At 35.1% G+C, this 14,760-nt stretch overlaps 2 non-coding genes across 2 annotated transcripts; both read right to left on the bottom strand.

Moving 5' to 3' along the window:
* Positions 1–12,910: 12,910 nt before the first annotated feature.
* Positions 12,911–12,982, bottom strand: Trnaq-uug (transfer RNA glutamine (anticodon UUG)). The gene has a single exon. It is a non-coding gene; the product is annotated as a tRNA-Gln (tRNA).
* A 1,138-nt stretch (positions 12,983–14,120) lies between these two features.
* Positions 14,121–14,192, bottom strand: Trnaq-cug (transfer RNA glutamine (anticodon CUG)). Its single transcript has one exon. It is a non-coding gene; the product is annotated as a tRNA-Gln (tRNA).
* Between the last annotated feature and the right edge of the window lie 568 nt (positions 14,193–14,760).

Raw genomic sequence — 14,760 nt, 5'->3', positions numbered from 1 at the left:
ACATTGTTGCAGGACCAAATCTGTATGAAAACAGCAGTTGGAATGATGTAATTGTAAAGTTCAGAAACAGAATATACAAAGTTTGTAGTAAGTGACATTGCGTTTGTCATACGACAAACTAAGGAATCAATTCAGTTGTCGGCAAATCGCAAGATACAATAACGCAGAAGGAAAGTAGATCGAAAAACTTGCAAGCAACCATTTACAGCTTGCATCAATGAAAATTAGAAAATTCTTGACTAGAATTATGAATGTAGTACTTGCAACCAGTCATTTACAATAATGCAGAAGGAAAGTAGCACTTACAAACTGCCACGTACAATTTGCATCAATGAAAATACAATATACATTGATAGAATTATGAAAGTATCATTTGCAAGCAGCCATTTACACTAATGCATCATAGAAGATTAGGAAATACACGCATATAATTATTTCGGTAATCCTCCTCCATATATGCCTGCCATATTTCCGACAACTTGTGTGTCCGATTTAGATTTTTAACGTAGCTTTAAAATAAATTCAGTCATATCGCTACGATGCCTGCAATGTGGCAGTTTATAGTGATGTCTAGCACTGGGGCATCATGCTGCAGACATGTAGCATGATGTACCATCCAGACACATTATCCTGACACCAGGCCGAACAGTCCTAAAACTAACCTCTTAATGCTGTGCGCCTAGCGAGGTAGCTGTTAGTACCTTTTTTGTAAGTCTTTGGTATGACTTGGCCGGGGATTAAATCCACGATCTCCCGCATCCGAGGCGGGCGCTCTAACCACTAGGCCACTGGAGCTGTTCGAGAACGCAAGCTTTCAATTTCTAGGTTATCCTTGTCCTTTGACGATAAGTGAACAATTAAGAAAACAAAGTCGTAATTACAAAATTTCTAAGTGCAAAAATCGTAATGTAGTTGAAGAGGATTTAGATTATATATAGTTGTAAGTACGAATTACTGAGTTGTAAGTAAGGGGCTGTAAGTCGCTTCTTCTTCTTCTGTACATTCGCCTCCTGTTCCACATGAAACCTTGAGAAAAGTATTTGAATAAAAATAAAAAACCTAGGTTCCACCTAGATTTGAACTCGGATTGCTGGATTCAAAGTCCAGAGTGCTAACCATTACACCATGGAACCTATCGGTTACAACGGGTCATCTTCTCAAAACTTATTAGTAGGTTGTAGTATATGCGTATTCTTTACTGTTTTGCTAAAACATGTGCATGAGGTAGTAGGAGCGAGGCGATAATACTCAATAGGAAGAGAGCTATGGTGGCAGGGTCCAGTTTCGTAAATTGGCCCCTGACAAATTTCTTAACTTAAGGCTATGGTGTGACTTTTTCAGCTATTATTGTTTACTATTTATATATACGGATATATTTGTGAACTAGGTGTTTCGGGCTTGTGTTGCTCTTGAAATTGATGTCAGGCATGTACACCTTCCATAGTTGCTCTGCAGTATGTTGATAGTGAAATACCAATAGTTGGCTAGGAAGAAGAGCTAGCCTCCCATAGCAGTAAACACGTGGGTTCAAGGCAACTAGAGTATCTCAAAAACGGCTTGGATGACAACTATTCTGAATTGCATCAAACTATTTAGTTGACAATGTTTTTCAAAATTTTCATGCAGGGAAAGGGCTTGCGTTTGCACTGTGAGCACCACATGCTGTCAAAAATGGCATTTGGATGTGAAAAATGCAGGTATAAAATAGGGGTTGGGGTGCATGATCCTCTTCTGCTGTGAACTGCCATTGACTTCTCTGGTCAAGTGAATACTATTATTATGCTTTGTTTTAATATAGGTATCTACAAATATGGACCTTTTTGACCTCACTTGTGTATTTGATTTTTTATGATTTTTTATACTAGGTCACTGATTGCGGCATTAAATTTGTACATAAAAACTGGACCCTGCCCCCTTAAGGAAAATTGATCATTTTTTGATGGTGCAGCCAGCCACATCTATTTTACTTTTCTGTTTCTTTGTGTATATTTAAATAATTTTTATGCATTAGCTTTATTATATCTCCTTCCTTTTTCCATATATTCCTTAGTGTTGTATGTGATGTTCTTTGGAGAGGGAGGTAACTGTGTTTTGTACCTCCATGTGAGAACTGTTTACATCATGACAAAGTAGCATATTTTGGATGTAACTTTCTAAATATGGGAACAAAATGGTAACCATAATGTATTGTCTTCCACTTTCTGTAGCTGTCAAGGTTTTGCATCTCTATTTTTATGAATAATATTCACATTTCAATACAGACACACCTAAACAATTGCATAGCATGTCAACATGTATTCTTTAAAGTACTTTAACTCCACAGGAGCAGATAGAATTCAGAGGAATCATACATAAACATACTGTTGTGAATATTGAATGTCACCAGTGGAACGGTCTTAGAAATAATGATGCATATGGCATATTACTTGCTGTATTTTGGTGAGAAGAATGAAAGTTTTAGCACACCGACATAGTTTCTACCTTCATGACCCCACTCTGAAGTTGACATAAGAGATTCATATCTCACACTTGGGTGATAATAGAAAATGTTTCAATGTTATATATATATATCTTGAAATTTCTAGGTTCAGTTAACAAAGGGGGAAAAGCTTAAAATTAAGTGGCAGCTTCATGTGTTTGACAATGCACATACAGTTTTCTCCTCTGAAAGTCTTATGTTTTCACTGAATGTTAAAAGTACATCAATATCACTTGTTTCTTTTCTTTTTGCAGGTGTCAGTTTGCATAGTAAGAGATTAGGATTAATCGGTTAGTCATGCTGAAAGAAACAATAGCTTCAATCTCATCCAGATACTCATTCTGATCTAAGTGCACAAGAGAGTGACTTTGACAGACAGACTTAGCTTCTGCAGGAGTTGTTTTATGGTACGTGCTTATCAAAAGCCAAGCCGGTGATATGCTTTTTATCTTGAACTGGATTTTCCACTATTAATATTTGTTCTATACCTTATCTTATTATTTACTATGATTTTGTAAACTCCAGAAAACATTAAAGTCAGTTGTAAGTAAATTGGTGCCTGAGAAGAAATTTCTCTGTTAAACTGTATTGAGTAATTTGTATATGTATGGTCAATTTCATTGGCTATGTATCAATGAATTTATTTGATATGTCACTCTTTGTAAGTTTTAGGGTCCTACACATCAGTATATCAATATTCCAGCATTGTCTAATGTTAATTGATTAAACTTTGACTTTTCCAGACTAGCTAGACTTGTGTTGCGATTACCCCCCCCCCAATATTCACTGACACAACAATGATGTCGCTATTAGCATCTCCAGAATGATAATGAAAAGTTAGGAACCACTTCTTTTATATCAGTCTAAGAGTACTTCTAAAGCACATGATTTACTTAAATGTGTGATTTCTTTAAGTTTGCTAGAAGAGTTTAGAGAAACTTTTCACTTCTGTCACTGACACCTAACATATCATTTCTGTTATTCCCTCCTAAAATTTATAACTTCCAGATCTCTTCTTGACATTCATGAAACATTGTAAAGGAATTTTGATTTTGTATTGATGCTATGGCGGTAAACAAAGACCAAGAGCATTGTAGGTTGCAAACAATTTGAAATCTTTCAAGAAATGCAGTCAGTCATAATTCACAATGTAAATAATGCAGTGTTTTTTGCCGCAAAGAGGTAACTTTTTTAAAAGCATAATACCATTTTCAGTTGTGTGCACAAAAAGTTTTCCTTTATGCCACTGTACTAGATAATGTCTAAATATGTGATATAAACACAACTTTTGACATAAACCATTTTCAGCCAAATCCTTAAGGTGGCAGGGTCCAGTTTCGTAAATTGGCCCCTGGCAAATTTCTTAACTTAAGGCTATGGTGTGACTTTTTCAGCTATTATTGTTTACTATTTATAGATATGGATATATTTGTGAACTAGGTGTTTCGGGCTTGTGTTGCTCTTGAAATTGATGTCAGGCATGTACACCTTCCATAGTTGCTCTGCAGTATGTTGATAGTGAAATACCAATAGTTGGCTAGGAAGAAGAGCTAGCCTCCCATAGCAGTAAACACGTGGGTTCAAGGCAACTAGAGTATCTAAAAAACGGCTTGGATGACAACTATTCTGAATTGCATCAAACTATTTAGTAGACAATGTTTTTCAAAATTTTCATGCAGGGAAAGGGCTTGCGTTTGCACTGTGAGCACCACATGCTGTCAAAAATGGCATTTGGATGTGAAAAATGCAGGTATAAAATAGGGGTTGGGGTGCATGATCCTCTTCTGATGTGAACTGCCATTGACTTCTCTGGTCAAGTGAATACTATTATTATGCTTTGTTTTAATATAGGTATCTAAAAATATGGACCTTTTTGACCTCACTTGTGTATTTGATTTTTTATGATTTTTTATACTAGGTCACTGATTGCGGCATTAAATTTGTACATAAAAACTGGACCCTGCCCCCTATTCTAGTATCCAATGGCAATGACATGCGCAAACCGCAATATGTCTGTGTGTGACGGGTTCGCACACACTGGCTGCTGAATGGAAAAGTAAAAATAAATATACACACATTTGGCGGGAAACGCTTTACAACGCAGGTTTGCTCTTTTCCTATCACCATGATATACGTGAATCAGAGGAATAATTTAACGGTGAGTACCCTGTGGACACCAACTTTTGGTGTCCGCAATATAAAATGTTTCCATCAAGAAGGTTTATGCTTTGAATCCGTGTCCATAACGCATTAAATTGGAATACACAGAGTGGGAGAGAGAGAGAGAGAGAGAGAGAACAACTATAAAAGAAAAGGATCATATTTGTATAACAACTATGTGATCGTAAAGTGTACCTCTTAACACTTTGCACATTAGTGACATTTATAATAAATGTGTACGATTACAGTTTCTAAGGTATCGAGTGCTGGTCAGTATCAGTTTTGTCATGGTAGAGGTCACGTTATAGAAAAGGGATTCGCTATTTAAAATCGATATCGACTAATATATGCATATATTGATAATGAAACACATATAGTGCAGTGTAATTGACTCCTCGCCTAGGAAAGTGAGAAAGAGGTAACGGTCCGCAGCCAATATCAAGACATAAAGGAAATGTGTTTACGTTGCGCAATTCTTTAATTGCAATTAATAAATCAAAGTCGAAATTACAAGATATCTTTGTTTTAAAATCGTAATGTAGTTGCAAAGAATTTGCGAGATTGCCCTTTTTAAGTGCGAATTATTGAATTGTCAGCAAGGAGCACTAGGTTGCAACTCTATTGCGAAACTAGATTCATATTTCGCACTAACCCATTTCCAAGCAATACTGTATGTCGTTAAATAGGTACATACAATGTATCCTCTCATACTCGCTTCTACTATTGTACATTTGTCTTCTGTTCGACATAAAGCTTTAAGAAAAGGTATTTTTAGGATTAAAAAGATAAACTTAGGTTCCACCGAGATTTGAACTCGGATTGCTGGATTCAGAGTCCAGAGTGCTTTTTTTTTCTTTCTTTCTTTATTTAAAAAACGTTTTGTACAGTATATAAGTTAAAAGTATACAGTCAGTATGTACATAGTAGTTTGTAATGCTATATTACAAAATAATGGTTCTACAATAGTATTTTGTAATGCTATATTACAAAACAATGATTCTACAATAGTATTTTGTTAAGCTATATTACAGAACAATGATTCTAAAATTATATTTTGTAATGCTATAGTACAAAACAATGATTCTACAATGTAATAAACAGTTTATCCTCTTCCAGTCTCATTAAAGGATTATCTTTTGCAAAATACTTCGTAATCAAAGTCTGATTTTTGTCTTTGTAATGTTGATACGCATATAATATATATTTTCTAGTCAAATATTGGAACAATCTTTCGATGTCTATTTGTTTCCCTAATAACGACATAATGTTTCTTCTTTTGTAAATGCACAATCGAGCAATGCTCAGAATGTAGTTCAAAAAATAACTATTTACTGATTTTGTTTCTTTGTTATATCCTATCATGAGCATTTGTTCAAAAGAAGTGCTATTGAGAACACCAGCTCTACAATTTTTAAAAAGAATCTCAACTATATATACAATATAATTCTTAAAAGAGCTTAATTCAGGACATTTCAAAAACATGTGAAATAAATCCTCTGTTTCCAACTGGCACGCTGGACATAAGTCATTATCAATTTTGCCATAGTATTTTAGTCTCTCTTTTGTAAATATTCGATTGTGCATTATTCTGTAATCCAAATCTATACAATCTGGGGTCTTGAATGGTAGGTGTATCAATTTCCAGTATTTATGCTTTTCCAAACTAAATATCTTACTCCAAAAGGAAACAGAAGCTGGTTCTTGAAAAATCAACGTACATAAAAGCTTGTAAAATAGTTGTGTTGTACATAAACAGAGGTCATATAATTTTGTATCAACTCTGAGAAACATATTATTTCTCCCATTGATTACAGTGGGTTTTGACTCTGTTGCAACAATATTTCTCCAGCCTAATGGTATACTTTCTATTATGCAATTATAGTCTTTTTTTATCTTATCTGTTTTGATCTCAGAATTTGATTTGTATATCATTTCTTGAATAGCTCTATAAGGTAGTATTCCAGGTACAAATTCATATGTAATATCCTGAACACGAACAATTCCTGCTTCTATAAATTCTGCGTAAAACAACGTTTTACCAGCACATGTAATATTAGGATTTAAAAAGAGAGGTTGTTCAAAAACATTCCTCACATCAATATTTGTATCGATATTATTTCTAAGTTTTTCCCATGCCTGAAACATTTCTCTGTAAAATATAGGTAGGGTATTCAATTGTTGCTTATTTAAAGACATGAGAAACAACTCTTTGGTCAACCTCATGTTCAGAACAGTAGATAAAAAGTGATCAAAGGTATTTTTCCACATAGCATGGCAATTCACATCAAAGTATCTTTTTAAAAATTTTAGTCTGAATGCATACATTTTCATCTTTATATCAGTTAACTGTAGTCCGCCATTTCGCTTATCACCAATTATTGTATAATAGTGAACCAAATGGGACTTTCCTGACTAGATAAATCTGAGAAATAATTGCTTCAATTCATCAGCAATCATATCAGGAAGAGGCTGAACTGACACTATGTACAATACTCTAGAAACTAATAAGTTGTTAACAACTGTTACTTTTCCTTGTATTGTCAAATATCTCTGACCACAGTTGCAATAAGTTTTTAATTTTAGACAATCTATCATTCCAGTTAAGTTGCTCACATAACTTTGCACATTTTCCAACATATGCTCCCAAAATTAAGATGACTTGATGACACATTTGAATTTGTAATTGTTTGCAGTAATCATCAGTAAATTTACCAGATCCAATACACAGAAATTCTGTCTTTTCCTTGTTCACCTTTGCACCAGATCCTTTACAATACAAGTCAAGTACATTAAAAGATTGATTAATGGATTGTGTATCCGCTAATGTCAAGGTTGTATCATCTGCATGTTGAAAGACTTTACTTGTATTACTAGACAGTGGGAGTGGAATACCTTTGATAGTGGGATTTGCTTTGATAGCGAGTCCTAAGGGTTCTGCTGCTAATACATATAACATTGCTGATATAGGACAACCTTGTCTGACTGAATTTTTAATTAAAAGGGTTTCGTTAGATGACCATTGCATTTAACACTACTTTTAATTTCACTATAAAATATCTTTATCCACTGAATAAAATTGTCACCAAACCCGAACTTTCGTAAAACAGAAATCAAATATGAGTGGCAAACTGTCAAACGCTTTTTCTTGATCAATTTTTAAGATATATCCCTCAAGATTGTCTCTCTCAACTATATCTATAATATCTCTTACAGTGACTATAGTATCAGCAATATCTCTCCCAACTATACAACATGTCTGAGTTTGAGAAATAATTTTGGGTAATACCATTTTTAAACGTGTAGACAAAATCCTTGCCAAAATTTTATAATCTACATTAAGTAAACTGATAGGGCGCCAATTTTGCAACCTTCTATTATCCCCCTTATTTTTATAAATAAGTGATATAACCCCAAATCTCATTGATCTCGACATAATATTGTCATTCTTAACACTCTGAAAGATGTGCAACAGAATATCATATATACAATCATAAAATTTACAATACCACTCTACTGTCAATCCGTCCGGGCCGGGGCTTTAATTTTTAGCCATCCCTTTTATAGCTGTATGTATTTCATCAACTGTTATTATGGCATCACACATATCTTTATCCTCATCAGATACAGAACAGTTTACAAAATTTAAAAGTGAATCAGTACAATTATCATCAACAGTTACCGAAGAATATTAATGATTATAAAACTGATGCATTTCATCTAAGATTCCGGTTGTATTTGAAATAATTACACCATCATCATCAATCAATTCATTGATTACATTTTTGTTGTGTCGATATTTCTCAAGATTTAGAAAGTATTTAGTATTTCTATCGCTTTCAATTGCCCATTTCGCCTTAGATCTCAATATAGCACCCCGACAAAAATCAGTTTCATAGTCACTTAGCTGATGTTTCAGTTCTTCATATTTGTTAATGTCATATGATTCTTTAATTGCGACTTTTTCTGAAAATGATTTTAATTTATTTTGCAATGTAAAGTATTCTTGTAATCTTTCCTTATTTCTTCTTGTACAGTATACTTGGGAAAATTTTTTAATTTTGTATTTTACATTATCCCACCAAATGAGTGGTTCACTGAAATACATTTCGTCAGTTTTTCCCTCGGTAAGAATTGATTTCACTCTTTGTACATATTCTTCCTCAAAAAGAACATTGTTATTTAGTATCCATAATCCGGGCCCTGTTTCCACTTTGCAGGTATTTAGTTTAAGGTATACAAAAGAATGATCACTAAAGGATGTATCTGTATAATAAATATTTTGCACATTGGAATGCAATTTTGAGGAAATCAAAAAATAATCTATTCTACTCTGCTTCATTTCGCCTAGTACAACTTGTTTTCTGGAGAAACTACGAGTACTAGGATTTCGTGATCTCCATAAATCGGTAATATTCCTATCATGAATAATTTTATAAAGTTCACGCACTGCTACATCATCAATATGTAAGGCATTGTTATGTCGATCAATACCTGCTAAAGCTGTATTAAAATCACCAGCCAGGATAGTGCTATCACTAGTACTGTTATGTAAATATGTCTTTAGCTTCATGAAAAAGTTATACCTTTCCTTCACAACATTTGGAGCATAAATATTGATTAAATCAATCACTTTATCATCAATAGCTATTTTAAGATGTAAAATCCTACCCTTTTCAATCATTTCTTGTGTCACCTGATTTCTCAATTCTCTCACTACTAAAACAGCAACACCTGCCCTCCTATTGTCAGCATTACTATAGAATATGTCACCATTTAAAATCTCATTTTCTCTAATACTTTCAGCAAACTCATCATCCCAAAAGGTTTCTTGCAATAATAAAATATGGCCTCTTTTCTCTTTAAATATTTCTAAAACAGACTTTAGTTTATTCAAATTACGCAAGCCATTTACATTTAGAGATACAATATTTAAAGCCATGATTATGATGAGTGTATTGAAAGTATTAAAAAATGTTGAGTGTTTGATCATTTCCTAATAGGTGTTCGTCGCATACTATTCATTTTCAGGTTAGGGACTGGATTAAACCTTCTCCTCCTCCTTTGTTCTACCTTGAAATTTTCGATATTAGTACCGTTTTCTTGACACGTACGTGATTCGTTTGATCTTTCAACAACTTCTGCAGCCATCTTCCTGTCATCATCTGAATCTGTCCCCGATCAATCACCAATTGTATGATTGTTGTTTTCTTCCTCCTCAGATTCTATTTCTACATTGGTCGTATGAACTCCGCTTCTTTCATTTTCTTCCCCACTTTCTCCACTCTCGTTATCTTGTTTTGCATTCTCAATTTCTTCCTTATCATCTTCGTCACTCGGTAACTTCAATATGTCTTCCCTCGTAGCATCATCAACTTGCGAATGAATGCCTGCAATGGCCTCTCTGTAACACATACATGTTTGCGCCTCTTTGTGGCATTTGTCGCATATCCTGCATGTACACATCAGAGGAAAACTTCCACAACTTTCACATCTTTGCCTTGTGCAATTTTTTGCTACATGGCCTTGCTCCCCACACTTGTAGCATACAAAATCAGGGCAGTCTTTCATAACATGTCCCGGATCTAGACATCTAGAGCATACCTTAACTTGGTTATCGTGTAATACTCTAAAGTATTGCTGACCATTGACAGTCTGAAATTTCAGACTGTAAGGCAAGGATTTTACCTGCTGTGGAAATTTACATTTGCCATAACGAGTCCCATCAGCCACACTAGTCCCAGGATAATATCTGCGTTGAATGGGAGAAAGAAGTTCTACTCCGTATTCACCGAGCTTCATAGTTATATCATCATCGGTGATGTATGCTGGTAAATGAAGAATTGACACAATAATAGTGTCTGAATATAAGAGAGTACAATCAAAGTGTTCACTTCCAATATCAATTCCACACAAGATATTATATGCTACTTCCTTGCTCGGTAGTGTGAACTCATACAAATTTGCACCTTTGGGCACAACTGCATAGACCGACATATCTCCGGTTAATTCTTCTACACTTCTAATAATATCACTTGCCTTTATTTTCTTCACATCCTTTACATCAATCACCACGGTACATTCTTTCCCAAAACGACGAGAAGCTCTTGTCTGTCTATCGATGTTACTCGACATGCCATTCTTATTGCTAGCTATTCCACTGGTGTCATTAGAATTTGAGTCCGCTCCCTGTGCTGCACGTGCAGCACGACCAGGCTTTGAATTCATTGTCACAGAAAATAGTATTTTGTGTGGTGGATAAAGTTATCCACACACACAAAATATATCTAACTTCTATATGAATGCGATCACACGAATCTAATAAACGTACCTGTAACAACTTAAAACAGAAAAAATGTCTATTAAAGGAATAAAACTTCAAAATTCACGGAGCGATCATCAAACGTGTTTTCCATCTGATGTCATAACCGGAAGCCCCAGAGTCCAGAGTGCTAACCATTACACCATGGAACCTATCGATGATACAGGGTCATATTCCAAAAACATGTTAGGAGGTAGTAATATATCAGTATTATATCAGCTTACCGTTGGACTCCCTTGTGTTCATTTATATTACCGATAAGGTGCATTCATGTTGTCAGAGATTTCGTCTTACTTTATTGATAAAACGTTACACTCCTGTAATACACACAAACAAACACACACACACAGATGAATATGTATATTTTATTTTCGAGGGAGCTTATGTACAATATTATCACAGGAAAAGAAAGACGTCTGTGAGGTGCGTCAAAATGGGTGACGTACAATACAATCCTTACAACCAGGGTTCGTCCGATGAATACTCGTTAAGAAGATTACGAGGGAATATATCATTGTCATTTCTGATCCTTACTTTGCTAAAATAACTAATGTTTCCAAGTAATGAGAGATGACACTAAGAAGTAGATTTCTTAAACTTTGAAGGTAAATACTTCAGTGCGTCAAAAGTGGGGTTGAAAAAGATGGACCACCCTGTTGTTGTGGATGCGTTTTTGTTTTCGTAAGGTGCTATAAATCGCTTAGATCTTCGAGAAAGCATATGGTTTTAGAGACGATTAAACCTGTGTTGCTAACGTACACCTTAAAAAGGGGGAGTGAAAGAGTTATCGACATAAAATGATTGCCGTAAAGGATAAACTTTAGAAATTTAGAGATACAAGATGGACAACAAAGACGATACTGATAAAACTTAGTATTTACATTGTTGCAAGGCCAAATCTGTATGAAAACAGCAGTTGGAATGATGTAATTGTAAAGTTCAGAAACAGAATATACAAAGTTTGTAGTAAGTGACATTGCGTTTGTCATACGACAAACTACGGAATCAATTCAGTTGTTGGCAAATCGCAAGATACAATAACGCAGAAGGAAAGTAGATCGAAAAACTTGCAAGCAACCATTTACAGCTTGCATCAATGAAAATTAGAAAATTCTTGACTAGAATTATGAATGTAGCACTTGCAAGCAGTCATTTACAATAATGCAGAAGGAAAGTAGCACTTGCAAACTGCTACGTACAATTTGCATCAATGAAAATACAATATACATTGATAGAATTATGAAAGTATCATTTGCAAGCAGCCATTTACAATAATGCATCATGGAAGATTAGGAAATACACGCATATAATTATTTCGGTAATCCCCCTCCATATATGCCTGCCATATTTCCGACAACGTGTGTGTGTCCGATTTAGATTTTTAACGTAGCTTTAAAACAAATTCAGTCATATCGCTACGATTCCTGCAATGTGGCAGTTTATAGTGATGTCTAGCACTGGGGTATCATGCTGCAGACATGTAGCATGATGTCCCACCCAGACACATTATCCTGACACCAGGCCGAACAGTCCTAAAACTAAGCTCTTAATGCTGTGCGCCTAGCGAGGTAGCTGTTAGTACCATTTTCGTAAGTCTTTGGTATGACTCGGCCCGGGATCCAACCCACGGTCTCCCGCATCCGAGGCGGACGCTCTAACCACTAGACCACTGGAGCGGTCCGACAACGTAAGCGTCTAAGAATAGCATTCAATTTCTAGGTTATCCTTCTCCTTTGACGGTAAGTGAACAATTAAGAAAACAAAGTCGTAATTACAAAATTTCTAAGTGTTAAAATCGTAATGTAGTTGAATAGGATTTACGTAATATATAGTTGTAAGTACGAATTACTGAGTTGTAAGTAAGGGACTGTAAGTCGCTTCTTCTTCTGTACATTCGCCTCCTGTTCCACATGAAACTTTGAGAAAAGTAATTCAATAAAATGAAAGAGCATAGGTTCCACCGAGATTTGAACTCGGATTGCTGGATTCAAAGTCCAGAGTGCTAACCATTACACCATGGAACCTATCGGTTACAACGGGTCATCTTCTAAAAAGTTATTAGTAGGTTGTAGTATATGCGTATTCTTTACTGTTTTGCTAAAACATGTGCATGAGGTAGTAGGAGCTAGGCGATAATACTCAATAGGAAGAGAGCGATTCCAGTATCCAATGGCACTGACACGCGCAAACCGCAATATGTATGTGTGTGACGGGTTCGCACACACTGGCTGCTGAATAGAAAAGTAAAAATAAATATACACACATTTGGCGGGAAACGCTTCACAATGCAGGTTTATTCGTTTCCTATCACCATCATATACGTGAATCAGAGGAATAATTTAACGGTGAGTACCCTGTGGACACCAACTTTTGGTGTCCGCAATATAAAATGTGTCCATCACGAAGGTTTATGCTTTGAATCGGTGTACATAACGCATTAAATTTGAGTACAGAGAGAGAGAGAGAGAGAGAGAGAGAGAGAGAGAGAGAGAGAAAGAGCGAGAGAACAACTATAAAAGAAAATGATCATATTTATATAACAACAATCAGATCGTAAAGTGTACGTCTTAATACGTTGCACATTAGTGACTTTTATAATAAATATGTACGAATACATTTTCTAAGGTATCGAGGGCTGGTCAGTATCAGTGTCGTCATGGTAGAGGTCACGTGATAGAACAGTGATTCGCTATTTAAATCCGACATGGACTAATATATGCATATATTCATAATAAAACACATATAGTGCAGTGTAATTGACTCCTCGCCTAGAAAAGTGAGAAGAGGTAAGGGTCCGCAGCCAATATCAAGACATAAAGGAAATGTGTTTACGTTGCGCAATTCTTTAATTGCAATTAATAAATCAAAGTCGAAATTACAAGATATCTTTTTTTTAAAAATCGTAATATAGTTGCAAAGAATTAGCGGGATTCCTCTTTTCAAGTGCGCATTATTGAATTGTCAGCAAGGGGCACTAAGTTGCATCTCTATTGCGGAACTAGATTCATATTTCGGACTAACCCATTTCCAAGCAATAGTGTATGTCGTTAAATAGGTACATACAATGTATCCTCTCATATTCGCTTCTACTACTGTACATTTGTCTTCTGTTCGACATAAAACTTTAAGAAAAGGTATTTTTAGGATTAAAACGATAAACTTAGGTCCCACCGAGATTTGAACTCGGATTGCTGGATTCAGAGTCCAGAGTGCTAACCATTACACCATGGAACCTATCGATGACACAGGGTCATATTCCAAAAACATATTAGGAGGTAGTAATATATCTGTATTATATCAGCTTACCGTTTTACTCCTTGTGTTCATTTATATTACCGATAAGTTGAATTCATGTTGTCAGGGATTTCGTCTTACTTTATTGATAAAACGTTACACTCCTGCAACAGACACACACACACACACACACACACACACATATATATATACTAGTATGACATTACTAAAAGTGTATATGTAGAATAAAAGTGAAATGACTAAAAGATTAGTACTATTACGTTCGAGTGGAATGTATGTTAAATTAGTAAGATACATTGAAATATCTTAAAGTTATTAAATAAACTGAAATTATGCTGGCTAATGTAAGATTAAGTAATAAAGTTCACTTATGACTATCAGGCTAAACTTAGGTAGATCAATACTCTATATATAAATAATGGTATAGTATGTTTTTCCCGAGATTTTAAAGTTCTAAATATGTCATTATTTAACCATCAAGGCGATATTTCTTCTATCTTCCTGCCTGTGTGAGAACCTCGAATATGGGACTCTGTCTTGAAATCAT

The sequence above is a fragment of the Sinohyriopsis cumingii genome, chromosome 17 (genome assembly GCF_028554795.1).
Source record: "Sinohyriopsis cumingii isolate HCF-2022 chromosome 17, ASM2855479v2, whole genome shotgun sequence".
In the NCBI taxonomy this organism is placed as follows: Eukaryota; Metazoa; Mollusca; class Bivalvia; order Unionida; family Unionidae; genus Sinohyriopsis; species Sinohyriopsis cumingii.
This window is presented reverse-complemented; position numbering and strand designations above follow the sequence as displayed.